This window comes from Mytilus trossulus, chromosome 2, assembly GCF_036588685.1.
Source record: "Mytilus trossulus isolate FHL-02 chromosome 2, PNRI_Mtr1.1.1.hap1, whole genome shotgun sequence".
In the NCBI taxonomy this organism is placed as follows: domain Eukaryota; kingdom Metazoa; phylum Mollusca; class Bivalvia; order Mytilida; family Mytilidae; genus Mytilus; species Mytilus trossulus.
In genome coordinates this window covers 84,804,962-84,822,462 of record NC_086374.1, presented here as the reverse complement: position 1 = coordinate 84,822,462, position 17,501 = coordinate 84,804,962, and the positions used below count along the sequence as shown (strand labels likewise).

At 31.4% G+C, this 17,501-nt stretch overlaps 1 long non-coding RNA gene across 1 annotated transcript; it reads left to right on the top strand.

Annotated features, from left to right (window-relative positions):
- The first annotated feature begins 7,265 nt into the window (after positions 1-7,265).
- LOC134705468 (uncharacterized) lies at positions 7,266-8,472 on the top strand. The gene is made up of 3 exons (XR_010105573.1): positions 7,266-7,342; positions 7,950-8,009; positions 8,378-8,472. It is a non-coding gene; the product is annotated as an uncharacterized LOC134705468 (long non-coding RNA).
- The last annotated feature ends 9,029 nt before the right edge of the window (positions 8,473-17,501 follow it).

The window sequence follows — 17,501 nt, the reverse complement described above, 5'->3', positions numbered from 1 at the left end:
TTTCGCCGTACGTTAGAATCATCGTCACGGTCATAAACTACATAAATCCATAAAACTATATTGTTTTAAAATTGAAAAATAGTATGAATATTCCATAATTTAATTTTAACGAAACAAGCATTTTTTTCAAATCTTTCTTAGCAGTTTTCATGAGTAACTCTTAAGGTTCATTGGTATACATGAATGTCAATAGTGTTTTAATGAAAGTATAATAGTCATGAATATAGCGTTGCATTTAATTTAAATCTTACAGTTCTACTCATTGATGCAGGAGGAGGTGGAGGTAGAGGTCTTCACTTTCGGTGTTTGACGTCTCAGTGTTGGCATGATGATGTAAGTACATGTATATATACTTCAAAAAGCTAAACGTTAAATGGTAAATTACTTTTTAATACTTTGGTCACGCACCGATATAAAAAATATATTTGTTTATATTTTAAAATTATAATAACTTAAGTTTTCATGTTTTTAAGCAGAGGAGCTAACACAAAACATTTGAACTTAAATAATCTTTTATGATCTTGATCTATAAATGCAAAAATTTAGATTCACTAACATAATTTAAAACAATGAAAATATATACTTGTAGTTTAATAAACAAAAAAAAAACACTCTTAATAAAAGTAGGAAAGAAAATATCATTATGAAACAAAAAATAAGAAATGCTACTTGTGTATGTTTAGGTAAATTTTTACATTCAGATATTTATACACATTATTCAAAAAAGTATTAACAAACAAATCTAATTCAAAAGTATATAAATGGGTAAATCCATAAAATATGTCAAAACAAAAGCTCGTGTATATCATGAAGCTTACAAAAAGATTAGATTATCTTATAGTTCAATTATATTGACAAAAATAAATAAATAGCATGAACATATCACAAAAATTATTTATAAGTTAAGATTAATCCTACATGTAATCATACAAGAAACGTAAAGGAAGAACGTTAAATAATGCAATTCAATTAAAAATAAGCTTGAAAACTCTCGTAGAATGTTGATCTCATTGGTAAAAATATTCGTATTCACTTTTACATTTGAAATTTTATCAAACGTTTGGTTTCTACAGAAGCGTATAAAGACCATCCTTTTTGACGTAATTTAACACATCCAATTCTTCAAATATGCATATATAGCATGATAATGTTTTTAGCTACAACAGTAAAGATATGATTCAAATGCAACAACTTTTCATCTCATAATCTAAGTTTTTTTTTCATAAATTATGTTTATTTCAAATATTGTGAAAACTTGCACAGATGACTGGTTCATCCAAAGTTATGTTCAAAGGTATAATATAAATCAGTAGAATTTCATAGTATGCATGTATATTATTCAAATCAAACAACTGTCGTGTAATAGACAAACACCAAAACAAAAACAAAAACATGGTATCAAAATAAATAGATATTAAATGCATACCAGTGTACTAGTATGTGTATACCATTACTGCTTAAATATATCGATCGAGGGAAACTAACATATTCCTGACTTTAAGGTGGTATGGGAGTCTAAAATAAAAATGATAGAATTTGCTCATACTTTGCCAAAATGTAGTATCAATTGATATATGTTGAAAAATATAATGAATATGATAGGTCACCGCGCATTTTCTCAAGCTACAGGACGTGACAAAATGACACATTTTGTATGGATTATACAGGAAAAACCATTATTTTGTGATTAGAGACTAAACAAAATGATAGAATTGTTGAATACTTTAGGAAAATATAGCTTTCATACAGTGCTTTGAGAACATCTAAAGAAAAGATAGGGTCACCGTACGTTTTTTCCGGCTAAACACAAAATAGGAAAATTCCATGTAGAATCCTTCAGAAAATGCACTGTTTTAGAGTTACCCCCTCTTAAAATGCCAATTTAATATTTTTTTAAAACACACAAAAATAATCATCATTTGCAAAATTATTAATATTGATAAGTTATATTCTTATAAATTGGTTCTTTTAAATGAAAATTCACAGTAAATATCTGTATTCCTGCATCACATTGTGCCAACTTGATAGAAAATCTGGACCTTTGGTTCTCTGTTTTTTACAATCCAAGATAGAGGAAGACACCCATACCACCTTAAGCAGGGATTTGCTGAAGAAATTAATGAATTATACCTTGTTGTTTTCCTCACTTGGCCTCCTACTTGTAGTACAATTGTTTAAATTTCGTTTTATTGACACATTTTTGTGTGCTACCTGGACATGTATAATATGTCTTTGAAAAATAGTCCAAAAGTCTGAAAAGACAAAATTGTTGTTTCAATTTGAATGAACGTAACATTACTCGACATTCTCCAAAAGTATGACTTTTGTCTTAATTTTTCTTGACAAATTCTGATTGATATCAAATTTGTACATAATTTACTGGACAAATTCTCGACATTCTGAATAGGGCCTCTTCTCTACAAATTCTTAACATTTAAATGCTGTCATAAAATTTCTCGACAGATTCACGACATTCCAATTCTTCTTAGTATGGCTTTACATAATCTGAATATTTTAATTGTGTATTACATTCAATTAAAAATTCTGAGTTTTACAAATAATGTCCAATATACCCAAAAGGACTTTATCTTTATTTCTCTTCATATAATATACTGTTGTTTCAAGTTACACTTATTGCAACAAAAACCAAAATTGGGCATGTACATATGAATTATTAAAATAATATGTTTAAACATAGTTTTATAATCATGGCTATGACGTTTAAAGCGTTATCAATACAAATGTCTGAATGTTGATATAAAACAATTCAAATGGGGTTTGTAAATAATTTACTAGGGATTCCTCAAGCTTATAAACTGATTAAAACCAATTATAATGTATACATATTTCATTCAATGTTAATATGGTACATAAACAATTATTGTACTAAATTATGGTTTTTATAAATAGTAAAGTATTATCGTATCCTTTTTTTATGTCTACAAATCATTGATTTAACAGATAAAGAATTGTGTAATGTTATCTGTTGCAATATATATCAAGTATTACATGTGAACAGCATTTCCCCAAGAAAATTCAGGTATACCAGCTGGGCAACGTATCAGTAGACTAACAATGTCACTACAATCTTTAAAAAATCATTTCGATCAAAATGAAAATCTTCATTTGAATTTAAATGTTTAGAACTAAAATAGATTGTCTTCCTCAAAACAATTAAATGTAAAAATCTAACATAAAAACAAATTGGGTAATTTCTAAAATATTAGAAGAAAATAACTATCCACTGAGGGAATAATAGAAAACAGTTTTTATAAAAGGTCCAATCTTATAGACATCACAGATCTTATGAAATGCATCTCAAACAGACATGCATAATTCTTAGATCTAAACATTTTTTTCTATGATTTCGTGGGGGAAAAAAGGAGGGAAGTATAATAAACTTTTAGTTTGAAATTAAATTATGAAATACAACACTAAATTTTGAATAATAGTTATCAAAAGTACCAGGATTGTAATTTTATACGCCAGACGCGCGTTTCGTCTACATAAGACTCATCAGTGACGCTCAGATCAAAATAGTTAAAAAGCCAAACAAATAAAATAATAAATAATGAATAAAATAGTTTTCCGTTATCCTAAAAAAATAATAATCAAGACGGAAACAAAAAAAAATAAGGTCCCCCTTTTCAGCCACACACACACATACAATGAATGATGGGGTTCAAAAGAGACATACGGTCACATTTTAAACTGCATCATGCAAACCATTTTAGAAAACAAGTATTGACTGGCAGTTTTTCGTCCCTAAAAAATCTCAAACAGTGTTTGTCAGTAACTACGACTATTCCATGCGAAAATAATTTTAATAATTTTTAATAAAAAATCCGAAACACAATTCCAAAATATAATAATGCATTGTGGGAAAGTCTTATCTTTTTCTTGAAGATTTTTATAGTTGAAAAAAGTAGTAAAATTGATGAATTTTATTTATCTATTTCAGAATAAAATACTTCTTTCTAAATTTTTTGAAATTTGTATAGGGTTGGATATCCGTTGACAGGTGCATATTTTATAACAACCCTATAAAATCACAAAAAGATGCATATTCTAAAATATCAAAGTAGTTTGGGGTGTGAAATGCGTTCATATACTTTATTTATTTTATTAATAGGTTTGCAGATTGAACAACACAAACGGGCATCTTAACGGTCAATGCTTATCAAAACATGCTATTCCACATTACGTAAGTTTCAAAGAATAACTTTGTTGTAAATTCAAATCTAACAAATGGTAAAGAGAGAAAGAGAGGGAATGTTGATGATAAAAAAAAATGGTTCAAATTTTTGTTTCAAATAAATAAAGCTTGATACTATGATACTAAACCCCTAACAGGAAGGATTGTGCCTGATGTTCATATGATGAAATCATAATCTTTCAGTCAGTTTAATTGAAGTCTGGAGTTGGCATTTCAGTTAACTGCTAGTAGTCTGTTGTTATCTATGTATTATTGTCATTTTGTTTATTTTCTTTGGTTACATCTCCTGACATCAGACTCGGACTTCTCTTGAACTGAATTTTAATGTGCGTATTGTTATGCGTTTACTTTTCTACATTGGTTAGAGGTATAGGGGGAGGGTTGAGATCTCACAAACATGTTTAACCCCGCCGCATATTTGCGCCTGTCCCAAGTAAGGAGCCTTTGGCCTTTGTTAATCTTGAATTTTTTTGATTTTAGTTTCTTGTGTACAATTTGGAAATTAGAATGGCGTTCATTATCACTGAACTAGTATATATTTGTTTAGGGGCTAGCTGAAGGACGCCTCTGGGTGCGGGAATTTCTCGCTACATTGAAGACCTGTTGGTGACCTTGTGCTGTTGTTTTTTATTTGGTTGGGTTGTTGTCTCTTTGACACATTCCCCATTTCCATTCTCAATTTTATGAACTATAATAGAGGTTTCTAAGAAGTGCATGATGAGACATAACATAAAGACTTAATGTTTTGTGTAACAAAAATAAAAAAATAAAAATCACGTATGTTTTGTGTAGAATTTGTATGGAAAAATCTATATTTTATATAAACAACAGAAGAGCATTTTGAAAAAACTATGATGACGAGCAATTGTAGGGTTGTCAATTTATTTACAAAAAGCATATGATATATTTCAATCTAATATTCGTCTGATATCGTTTTTCCCTCTCAACATCATTTCAGGAAAGTCTTCGGTTTTAATTATGTGAAGTATTAATATGAATAGTTAATATGGCTCCATTTTGAGTGCATGCGATTCTCACTGTTTTTATTTGTTATCTTGATTTTTCTCTTCCTTTTTATAATCGTTTTGCTAAATTGTAACATTGGGAAGCGTTTGTCGCTTTTTAACTAACTGATTTGTTGATTTATTGGGAAACATTTTTTTATATATATAATTATTAAAAAAAAACATTTCTTTATAAGTTAATACAGTACCAATGAATACCGGTGTCCTATAGCCATTCTTCCCCCATGCCAAAATTTCTGGAAGGAAATACTACATTTTTGTAGATCGATCCAATATTTCCCCCCGGAAAAATTGGCATGATCCAACTTTTCCCCTTCAGCGTTGTAAGTGGAAAACTAGGATCATGCCAATTTTTCCCCCGTGAGTAACATGATAAGCTAAATTTTCCGCCTTGTAATATAACGTCGGCGATTTTTTAAAGAATAGTTACTTTTTTCTCAGTTTATAGTTACCAAAGCTTCATCGTGTGAATATACATTTGATATGTATTTATATGTGTTTTTCTATGTTGTGATGTATTACATTGTTTCAGAAAAAGGGAGAAGGTTTGGCACCATTAAAACTTTTAACGGCCCTCTGCAAATGTATGCACCTGTCCTAAGTCACGAATCTTATGAACAGTAGTTGTCGTTTGTTTATGTAATTTTAAAATACGTGTTTCTCGTTTCTCGTTTTTTATATAACTTTAATAGACAGTTGTTTTTCCCGTTTGAATGGTTTTACACTAGTAATTTTGGGGCCCTTTATAGCTTTTTGTTCGGTGTGAGCCAGGGCTCCGTATTGAAGGCCTATTGTGGTTTACTTTTATAAATTGTTATTTGGATGGAGAGTTGTCTCATTGTCACTTATATCACATTTTCGTATATCTATATAAATATATATATTTATTCACACGAAGCACATTTTGATCACATCCATTCTCTTCCGTGGACCCTTGGTATCATTGACCAAATAAATACAATTACTAGTACTTTAACCACTTCTGGCCAGTCAGTAGTTTTAAATTTCCTTGCATGTTGACATATTAACAGTCATTTAAAATGTAAAAAGACTAGAGGTCACATAGAAAGACTTTTGAATAGAGAGACAGACTTGTTGACTCATAGACAGGCCGTACGATGACCTATAGTTGTTAATGTTTGTGTCATTTTGGTCTTTTGTGGATAGTTGATTCATTGGCTGTAGAAAGATTTGTGTAAATGTAAATGAACAACAAATTTGTATATTTATAAATAAATCTAATTCTAACACTGTTCGGTTTAATTTCCAGACTCTATATAAACATAGTGAAATCTATGATGGGGGAAAAGTTACTATATGTATACGTATTGTCAACTTTCCGCAGGGGAAAAACTGGCATGGGGGAAGAATGACTATATAACACCGGCAACCAAAACATTCCGTTGTTTTAAAGTCATTTATCGATTGAGAGAAAACAACCAGGGTTACAAACTGATACCCAGGGAAACACATTAAATATAAGTAGAAAACAACAAAACAATGAAATACAACAACAAAAAACTAAAATATAACTTACATAGAAACGAACTAATTGATTACAATTACTGATATTGCTACAATAACGTTTAAAAATTGCGCTCGGAGGAATGTGTCTGTGTGTTGCAAACGAGAGCTATTGGAATAGAGTGCAGTGAGTTATTTAACTTTGATCAAACAGGTTTATATCTTGACAACTGTTTTCTGTATTTAACGCAGGCTGATCATGATGGATGCCCACAAATTTTAGGCGATGGCTATGAGTGTTTCTGCAATATCCATAACTGTGGTCCTCATACACAAGGTATTATTAATTAGAAAAAATGTATTCCTTGTAAATCATGCTAAACGTGATTTCTGTTCCTTTCTCTTAGCGATTTGTGCAGTATTGGTTGTTTATGTATAGTGAAGCTCGTAAGATTACCTATAGTTGTTAACTTCTTTGTAATTTGGTGTCTAGGGAGAGTAATCACAATGCCAATCATACCATTTCTTTTCATAACCTATTTCACTTTTACTTACAGCAGCAACTGGTCATCCTACTATTACTACAACCAATCATAATGACCTGATGTGTGGTTATCACGTGTGCCACGGACATCAGGTAAATACTTTTAAATATGATCTGTCACTACCGGTCAACTGACTGTATTATTTTATACCTGTATTGCAGGTGTATAGAGCTATGGTTTTACCAAAATTTGATATTTTGTTAAACTGGGTTTGGCTTTAGCATGTAGATATTGCATCGCGGGTGTGATAAATGAAAGGAAAAATTATATTTAGGTAATCTGCTGTACACTGTTAACTATGAAATTATTGTGGTGTTTTTATTACTGCAAACAATGTGATAATAAATTACCTGTACCGAACAATCAATTATTTTCTTTGCAAGCTATATCGCTTTTGTCCACGTTTTGTATCTCAATTATAACCTTCTTCTACAAATTGCCTGAAACTGAACAGGCAATTCGTTAAATTTTGTTTCAAACTTTCAATCCTTCTTCAAAATGACTAAGTAATCTTAGTCATTTTGCATAATGGCTGTCGAGGTTAGGCATTTCATAAACTGCCTGAATTTGCAGTCATTTCACAAAATGACTAAATTTAGAAAATGCCTGGAACAAAGTCAAAAGAGATTTTTCTATAAAAAAAAAACCACCTTAGCCTTAAACCTAAAAAACTTTCTTAGTTACATCTTTTATTTATAGTATTGTATCGTTGAAGAGAAAGATTTCAACCACTTGCATCTTAAATGTGCTGATGTACATGTAAGTAATAATTTTCACTTATTAAGTAAAATATATTCTTTCTCTAGTGTTGGATTTTTGTCCATTTTATTTCACGCTATATGATTGAAATCATGATTTTGCATACGTTTAGCATTCAAATGATCCAGAGACTATTGCCACGTTTTCAATCACAAACAATTTAAAATCATATTAAACTGTATTTGCACAACATGAAGCAAATTAACGCCCGATAACATTGTATAAAAAATACCAGTCAATTTATAAATGATTATGATTTTTCATTTTTTTATTTTATCTTTAATCATATAAAAAATATGATAGGATTGCAAATAAGACAACTCTTCAAAAGAGACCAAATGAGAAAAAAATAAATCATTCTATTTTAGAATACACAACACTGTCTTCCGAATCTGTTGAGCCTTGGATCTTCGTGCTTTTGTGACACCAGGACATGTGTAGACCATACTCTTATCTCCATTTTTGCAGGTATATTTTGTATTGGTAAATAGTTCATTGTGGTTTCTAACTGTCAAACAATAACTTGATATTTATGAGTGATAAATGAATTCTATAAAACTTTTATAGCCACATGCTAGTTTATCACAGAAGGTTTCGGTCATATTTTTTTATGGAATACAACCCTCCCATCCCTTTTAATCATATCCCAGTTTTTGCCTAAGAAAAAGAAGTTCTTATTACTTTTTTTTAAATTTGGTAATAATATTTGGCAATGCATACCATCTTTGTTTTTAAATAATAACATAAGACTTTTTTATGATATGACGTCTATATTACGCCTTTATATACACTGTGTTTTGGTTAAACAATTGTGCAGCCAAGAAACAATAAAACAATTGAAACAGCGTGTTACTGCTCTCTGAGGATACCCTCTTACCCTCAATACTTGAAGTTAAACAGGAAGTTGTTGAGTGATAAATCTGAAAACGTATCACACAGTATAGCCGACTTATATAAACCTTTAAATCAAATTTTAGAAATCCTTGTTACATGTATGTGTTTCATGAGAATAATGTGACGAAAATAATAACTTGGGTGTCATGTGTAAAATTATGTAAGTGTTCTCATACTTATATAAAGCATAAGATTCCCGAGAAAGATGCAACAAAACTCTTTATGGGACGAACAGGCGGACTGACAAATATATGGATGACCTGACGAACTGACAGACAACGGTAAAACAGTTACCTCCCTTTTTTTTAAGCGGGGGTTCAATTATCAAAGAGAGCATTATTATAACTATAAACGTAATTAGTTGTTTCTAGTGTATTCACTTATTTTTTACATTTCAATATATACACAAGAATTGGTGTAAAACAATGAAATAATAAAATAAAATACCAAAAATTTCGACTTGGTTTGTGGCCCTGGTAATGTGTGATATGCAATTCGATTTCATGAAAACGTTGTATCTTAGTGTAGTTAGGACAAATTTGAAAATGTGAATTATAAACTTTCAAATTTTCATTATAAATTGGGTCTTATATTGACCTTATTGTCTTTACTCCATTGTTTTTTTTAGCTCTTTTTGATGAAGGTGAATGCATTATGCGCTTCATCAGAATCAGATTTAAAAGTGTTGAAAATCAAAGCCTTCCTGATGAACCCAATTAAACACATTTACCTATATGAAACAACAATTATGCTATTTGGTCATGCAACTAGGAAAACAATTTTCATCGCAAAATATACAATGCATTAAATTTTCCTCTAGGACACCAGGTTGCAGGCCTGATTTGTTCAGATTTCGATGATCACTCTTGCCATGCAGACAAGGTATGTATGAAAATGTATCTATTTAATGTTATAAATGATGAAATTACAGATTATTTGTTAAATTAAAAAAACAGCTAAGATTGCTTACGGTCATTATGTCTCTTGAAATTTGGGCCTCAGTTGCAAGTGCTAAATTTAGAGCATAGGAAAGCGATGACTTACGCATTTTCGTATCGTATCAATATCAAAACATTAGCTACTGCGCTGAAAATACACTCGGGGACTTAGAAGTGCTTACAACAGAGTGCGTAACGATAGAATGGTATTTTATAAATTGGTTGCGTCTGAAGTGATAAAATGGATTTAACTAAATCATGAATGCTAAAACGAAAACCTTGAAAGCCACAAATAACGAAATCCCAAAATGTATGAATATTGGCATATATTTTGTTATTTGACTTATTTCATGGATATTAAAATGTGGACAAAACAAACATCATTTCAGTTTTTGTATCAGTGGGGTTTACCCTGGTTTGAAATAAGCAGCAGTAGTGAATGATCGTTGCAATACGATCAAATTGCACATTACTAATACATTTTTAAACTGTGTAATCGTAAGACTGCATAGACGGAACTAAGATTCTGTACGAATTGTTTCCCATTTTATTATCTGAATATTTCTTAAATAGTTTCTAAATCAAATACTATACTTTTTGTTCAAAATGAATACTGAAAATGGGACGAATGCTCTATTACAGTTAAAATGTTTACTAAAGGAGGGACGAAAGATACCAAAGGGATAACGCCATGGCTAAAAATGAAAAAAAAAAAACAGACAAACAGTAGTACACATTAAACTAAAGAATAAACAACACGAACCCCACCAAAAACTAGAGGTGATTTCAGGTGCTCCGGAAGGATAAGCAGATCTAGCTCCACATGTGGCACTCGTCGTGTTGCTTATGTGGTAATAAATCCGATAAATAGTCTTATTCGGTAGGTCACATTCATAGAAGGGAAAGGGATTATAGTTACGAAGTAAGGAACATATCCGATATCATTTGTGAAACAGTTAATCCATAACGGTCAACCGACTTGTGATGGCGTCGTAAAATTGACGAAGGGATGATTTCAACTTTGCCATTTGGAACTCTTGATTTATTAGCTTCCTTGTGAGCAGCAAGCTTCTATCAAAAAAGACATGATAGGAAATGCAAGCAGGGGAATATTGTATCAATTGGGAGATATATACCCCGTAAGAGGTGTTGTTGGAATGTTGGTACTTAGAAATGGAAATTTCACAATTGGAAAGCTGAAATCATCTCGTTTGTCGTAAAGTTTTGTTTTCAACCGACCCTCATTGTCAATTTCTATATGTAAGTCAAGATATGAGGCCGACGTAACTGTATCTGTAGTATCCTGTATCTCTAATTCGATGGGATAGATGCGTTTCACATAGTCACAAAATTTTGAATTATCAGTGAAAGAACATCATCTATATGCCAATTTTACTAAAGATTGGTTGAAATATGAAGAATCAAATAGGATGACCTACATGTAATCATATACAATTGTTTACATATTTTATCTATAGTCATGTAATCCTTAATATATAATTACATATTCGTAACTTTACGCACTATGGTACCAAAGAACGATATCTGAACTATAAACACATGCTAACACGATAGATGCAAGCTTAAAACACTGATCAACCACCAATTTCTTCTAAATATCTTTTCCAAGTAAGATAAATGGCAGTGAATTTCATTTGATTCACTAATTGAAAGTGTTCAACTTTCTAAGTTTTAATGTACTTGCCTTTTTGAAACAATGAAGTACATAATTTTAGTGCTGCTTTCGAATGATCTATGATTTATCAAGATCATTTAAAACAAAAGCAATTTCTCATTTAGACCATGACATGTTTAAAGGGCACTGGTTTTCAAATGTGACTTCACTTTGCTTTGAGGCCTTGACTAATTCGGGTATGTCTGTTTTTTGTGTTGGATTTTGTCGGTTTATATAATGTATCCGGTTGTTTTCTGTATTAGGTAATACTTCAGTTTTGTCAGTTTTATCATGTATATCTTTTATATAGTCATTTTATAAAATTTACTGTTTGCAAAAGTATAAATTATTCTAAATAATAGGGATGTCCTGCCCCCAAACAGAAAACCCTGTCAAGTTTTGGGCACAACTCTTTTGAACTTTTGGGGCTAGATGCGGTTCAACTTTGTACTTGTTTTGGCTTTCAAACTTTTGTATCTTGGTGTCACTAGTAGGTCAGGTGTAGACGAAACGCTCTTCTGGCGTATTAAATTGTAAACCTGGTGCCTTCTGTTAGCTATTATTCGTGTGTTTCTTTGTCAAAAATGTTCTATTTATTTGTATTGTAGTCCTGTAATGTTGTGTTGCATTTAAATGTAACATGTTTAACATGGCCATTAAAGCGGGAGGTTTGGCATGCCACAAAACCAGGTTCAACCCACAATTATTTTCTTTTAAAAAAAATGTCCTGTACCAAGGCAGGAATATTGTCTTTGTTATATTATAGTTTGTTTCTCTGTGTGTTACATTTTAACGTTGTGTTTTTTTTTTGTGTCGTTGGCTTCCTCTTATATTTGAGTGTGAACTAACAATATTATAAGACGTGCCACGGTAATTCTATACCAAATTCATATATTTAGTTTTGCTGTTATATTTGTTATTCTCATCATATTTTGTCTAATGCTTAATTTGTTTCTTTGTGTGTTTTGAACATCGTTATACTAAACGGGATGGCGTGTTCTAAACAGGTCCCGTCTGTTCTGAATCCAGACGTCAATCGAACAAATTGGAACTGGATGTGTCTCAACTTGGCCTAAAGAAACAAACTTGGCATATCAAAAACGCGGATCATAACAAACTCGGCCTGCTAGTATCGATATATATATACATATAAAATGAAGTGAACAAGTCGGTATTGTAGAATGCGTTTCATATTGTTTTCGTATAATCTTTTATTTTATTTAACTTAATTTATAACAATATAAAAACAATATGAAATGATAATAAATAATTTTTATTTTTGAGTGGCAAGACATTATTGCAACTGGCTTCCCTAGATTGGATTTTTTGCAAAGTTGTTACGACTACCATTATAAAAAAAGACATCAGATGGGCACTATAAAGGGTTATGTATTCTAATAAATAAGGGACTGTTACAAATTTACTGTTTAAGAGTATTATAATATTTCTACAGTTATGTATTTTCCGATATCTCTATGTATTTCCCATTTAATCTTTTTGTCGTTGAAAACTGTAAAATAATTCCTTTATCCCTTGTTGCTACCAGACGCTTTACCTGTACAGATGTTGCCATGGTGCTGCATTCTTAGAGGTCCGCGTTCGAAGTATAAATAGTGGGTAACTTTTCAGTTCAAGTTGTCGTTTGTATCGGAGACGTTGAAAGAAGACGAATAAAAAGGTATTACCGTTGATATTTAAAGACGAGTAGCAGAATTTGTCAAACAAAGTGGAGTGTTTGAAACCAGCTGAGACGATATAGATAGTTTTGGTTACGTAGAAGTTGTATAAACAGAGTTAGTACTAAGGTTTTGCGTTCCACATCTCTCACTATTGCAGTGAGTGTTTGCTGTTAAACCATACCGTAGTGCTACCCTGTTCCAACAGTTTTATGAACATATTTTTATAAGGTTTCATACGTCGAAAGTAACAACAGTTGCAATAGTTGCAATACATTCGTTTTGATAGGTTACAGCCCGGTTGCATGACATTGTATAAGGTTTCAGCCCTGTTTTATACATTTAGGTTTCAGCCCGTTTGATACATTAAGGTTTATCCCCGTTTGATACATTTAGGTTTCAGACACGTTCAATATGTTTAGGTTTCAGACCAGTTCCATACTTTTTATGTTTCAGACAATAGTTCCAAACCGTCAGACCAGTTTCATAAATTTATGTTTTAGACCCTTTCCATGCATTTATGTTTCTGACTAGTTTCATATATTTAGGTCTCAAACCAGTTCCATACATTTAAGTTTTAGAACATAGTTTCAAACAGTTGGTTTAAACAGTATCGGACTGAAAGGGTTTTAAACGGTTTTAATTTAACAGGCTCGGGTTAAGTTGATAGTTGTTGAAATTCGTTTTATTAAGGAATGACTGCAATATTTTGTATGTACCTGTGCATATGACGAGAATAACACATGTCACAGGTTGTGCAGTTCATGACATCGTAATCATTCTGGATGTTCTTTATAATCATAAAGACAAATACATTTCTATGATATATAATAATAACATCGATCAAAAATGATAAAAACATGCCAACATCAAACTGTTATCAAATAATACAACAGATGAATTGCACCTATCGTCGCTAGGCTACCAAAATGTTGTAAATTAGAAATTTTTCAAGAAAAAATATCGCACAAACAGACTTTGAAAGTTTTGACAAAATGCACCCTTCCAAAATGTTGTATGTGAACTTGAAATTTTTTGTAAATAGCATTGAAATAAACACTTTGGCATTTCTAGATTATCCTAGAACTTAAACTATTTTCACAGAAATAAAGAAATGTATAATTATTTCATTACCAAAGCCATTATACAAAAAGTTTCGAGATTTCCAACAACATTTTGGAAGTAACCTCGCCACATTATTAATGTATGTGCCTGTCCCAAGTCAGGAGCCTGTAATTCAGTGGTTGTCGTTTGTTTATGTGTTACATATTTGTTTTTCGTTCATTTTTTTTTTACATAAATACATTTAAGGCCGTTAGTTTTCTCGTTTGAATTGTTTACAGTGCCATATCGGGGTCTATTATAGCTGACTATGTGGTATGGGCTTTGCTTATATTTGAAGGCCGTACGATGACCTACAGTTGTATATGTCTGTGTCATTTTGGTCTTGTGTGGATATTTGTCTCATTTGCATTCAAATCACATCTTCTTTTTTATATTTACAAACAACTGACATTGACAACTTTGTAATATGTTTTATTTTAAACGTTTTGATTGGTCTAACTGTATGCTACTATTTAATACCAAAAATTTCCACCCGCCCAGACCATTTGCCAAAAAAAGTAATATACGACATTTTGGAAGCATAGCGCCGCTATGTTTTAAAGAATATTTCGACATTATATAGAAGTTTCAAACTATGTTTCTTTACATACTGGAAACAATTGCATGTTTTGTTACAGACTTCTTGGTTAAAATGAACACAAAATATGTCGTTAAGTTGTATGCAACTGGTGATACTGTTTATTAAAATTTTGTTAAGAAGGTATTAAAACATATTGTACGACTTTGCTTCCCGCAGAGCTATAGAGAACAGTACTTTAATGGCTGTTACACGGACTCTTTGTAGATGATACACGGACTCTTTTTAGTTGTTACACGGACACTTTTTATAAATAAAATCACTCGTGCATGATCAGTGAGTTCATGGGCACTTTAACTTCCAATTAGATTTGAACTTTTTGGTTCACCGACTTATTTCCTGTCTTTTTTTTTTAACAAAATATGAACGTTAGCATCAATATCTTTTTTTTCATAAATTTCCAATAAAATACTATTCATATCAGTACACTAAGGGATTAAACATTTAACTTCAAAAGAGGGGGTATGGTTTTCTCCTCTAAAAAATATATTTTGATCCCAAATTGTATGAGAAAAAAATTATTATGGTCAGGCAGATGACAAATTAATGTTATGCATGATTTCTGAATTTCCGAATACCGTAAATAGTGCTAATTTAAACAAAAACATTTGGGTGATGGCGTTGAAAGGTAAATAGTTAATATACAAAAAAAAAAAAGAACATACCGCTCCCTTTTATAAAGCAAAATATACGGTCAATAAATGTTTTCTTCAATATATGGTCAATGGACATGATGCTGAAAATAAAGAAATGATGATACTGACGTGTATATTTCAATAAAAATAAGACAGGAAATAATAAATAAAATTCAAATCTTATCAAAAGATATAATCCCTATCAACTCACCAATGCACGATTGATCCTATAAACAAAGAGTGTTCATGTAATACACGTCCAAATAAGCAGAAAATCTAGAAGAAATAATTCAACTTATGTCATCAATTTTTGACGTCAAACTGCGTTTGGACCATAATTTAACACGTGTATAATCCCGATCAACACTTACAGATCTAGTGACGAGCATGAATTTAAAAAAAAATAAAGTATATGTCTGAGTGATTTTATATAATATTAAGACAAAATCCATTTTTTTCAAAAACATTTCATTCACCAAAGAAGTAGGAAATTCATTCTGTTGATACATTTATATTGTTATCGAATTTATATCAGTGGCGGATCCAGGTCCAAATCCAGGATAAAACAGGGGGAGGGGGAGAGCAACTTTATGTTCCCATTTAAATGCATTGATCCGGGACCCCCATCACTGAATATTAAATTCATATATTTGTCAACAAACGCGCGATTTTTTTAAAAGGGGGATAGGGGGGATGGAATGGCACATCCTCATTTTTTCATAAAAAAAAGATCACAGCCTCAGGGGCGGATCCAGCCATTTAAAAAAAATGGGGGTTCCCAACCCAGGACAAAATGGCTTGGTTTCAATTATATGTCCCAACTCAAATGCATTGAACGTCCAAAAAAGGGGGTTCCAACCCCTGGAACCCTCCCCTGGATCCACCATTGCAGCCTGTTTATTTTAAGATGAATAAGCCCCCCACCTCCCCGCTTTCCTTTTCATCCATAAAAATCAAACGTTATCCTACTTACCACTAAAATATTTCCTTAATATCATATTAAGTTGCATTCTAAAATGTATTCGTTCATTGTGTAATCATACGTTTTTTGATTGAGTTAAGTCTGCCAACTGATATTTTATCGTATGTTTTTCTATGTTGTGATGTTATGCTATTGTTTCAGAAAAAAGGAGAAGGTTTGAATCCATTAAAACGTTTAATCCCGCTGCAAATTTTTGCACCTGTCCTAAGTCAGGAATCTGATGTACAGTAGTTGTCGTTTGTTTATGTAATATATACGTGTTTCTCGTTTCTCGTTTTGTTTATATAGATTAGACCGTTGGTTTTCCCGTTTGAATGGTTTTACAGTAGTAATTTTGGGGCCCTTTATAGCTTGTTGTTCGGTGTGAGCCAAGGCTCTGTGTTGAAGGCCGTACTTTAACCTATAATGGTTTACTTTTTAAATTGTTATTTGGATGGAGAGTTGTCTCATTGGCACTCACACCACATATTCCAATGTCTATTAAATGTGTACAACATTCATCTTTTACTTGAAATGATTCTTTTTTATCAAATTATTAGATTCCTATTTTTTTTTCTTGAAAAAAAACTCGATTTGAGGGAAATGAAAAAAAAAATGCGTTGATACTATAACTTACATTTACTGCTTTATATAGCTATCTAAGTTTCTCAAATGTTTAGTTTTAAAAATGATTATTGCTTTCTTAAAGCGTCGTACAAGTCAGATAAGAAACAAAAGAAACAAAAGAAACAATCTGGTAACAACCAGCCGAGTAGTTTTTCTGCACTTGTAGTCAGGTGAAGGTCCGAGGCGATGCCTGTTTCTTTGTTACCTTTGTATTTTATCTAATACACACAGCGCAATTAATTGGCTGTTATAATGATTGAAGAGAATTCATCTTAATATAATAATATAAAAATACAGTTTTGGTATAAATACTTATTATTTGCATCTGCATCTCCAGGTGTGTGAAATCCAGATGGACAAACATGGACATAAAATGAAACATTG